At 35.5% G+C, this 1006-nt stretch overlaps 1 protein-coding gene across 1 annotated transcript in view; it reads right to left on the reverse strand.

The window, feature by feature from the left end:
- LOC106875431 (protocadherin Fat 4) overlaps positions 1-1006 on the reverse strand; it is a 483512-nt gene that overhangs the window by 110149 nt on the left and 372357 nt on the right. The gene's annotated exons all lie outside the window — the stretch shown is intronic.

Genomic DNA, 1006 nt, shown 5'->3' on the forward strand with positions numbered 1-1006 from the left:
TATATTTTTTTTATATATGACGTTGACCACTAACGTGGACATTCAATGTGCTAGAAATAGATCACATCCTGTGTCTAATAAGACCTAAATTGTTCTCAACATGAAATATAGCGTGATACCAAAACGTAAGCGGGCAAGACATTTAAAATCACCGAAAAAAAATATTATTAAACAGGGACCGGTTTCAAAATTTAACAATCTTACCGACTGTCTATTTCTCTTCAGCCTGATTTGTAATGCAACCATAATCATCAGAACCCCATACAAAGTTGCCCACCGCCATAGCTGCGCGTGTATATGGTTCTGCTAATTACAGCTTAATGGTAAAATTCAAAAGTCTTCGTTTTGGCGCGCTAATTCCAGGAATATGTCTGCAGAAAATATTTACTGCGTCGCATATATCCAGTATGAGAACTCGGACAGGGTTAATGCATTATTAAAAAATAGGGTAAAAATCATATATTAATTAATATCGATTAATTACCAGGAAGCTAGCACATTTAAAGAATCAAAGGGATTCAGAGACTGTATCTACAATCTCAGGGGATTAAAGTACATTTTTATATATGACGTTGACCACTAACGTGGACATTCAATGTGTTAGAAATAGATCACATCTTGTGTCTAATAAGACCTAAATTGTTCTCAATATGAAATATAGCGTGATACCAAAACGTACCCTATTTTTTAATAATATATTAACCCTTACCGAGTTCTCATACTGGATATATGCGACGCAGTAAATTATTATTAAGCTGTAATTAGCAGAACCATATGCACGCGCACCCATGGCGGTTGGCAACTCTGTATACGATTCTGATGATTGCGGTTACATTACAAATCAGGCTGAAGAGGAATAGACAAATGGTAAGAATTTGTTAAATCCGAAACCGGTTCCTGTTTAGGTGATTTTAAATGTCTTGCCCGCTCACGTTTTGGTATGCTGCTACATTTCATGTTGAGAACAATTTAGGTCTTAATAGACACAAGATGTGATCTATTTCTA

Source organism: Octopus bimaculoides, chromosome 15 (genome assembly GCF_001194135.2).
Source record: "Octopus bimaculoides isolate UCB-OBI-ISO-001 chromosome 15, ASM119413v2, whole genome shotgun sequence".
Taxonomy (NCBI): Eukaryota; Metazoa; Mollusca; class Cephalopoda; order Octopoda; family Octopodidae; genus Octopus; species Octopus bimaculoides.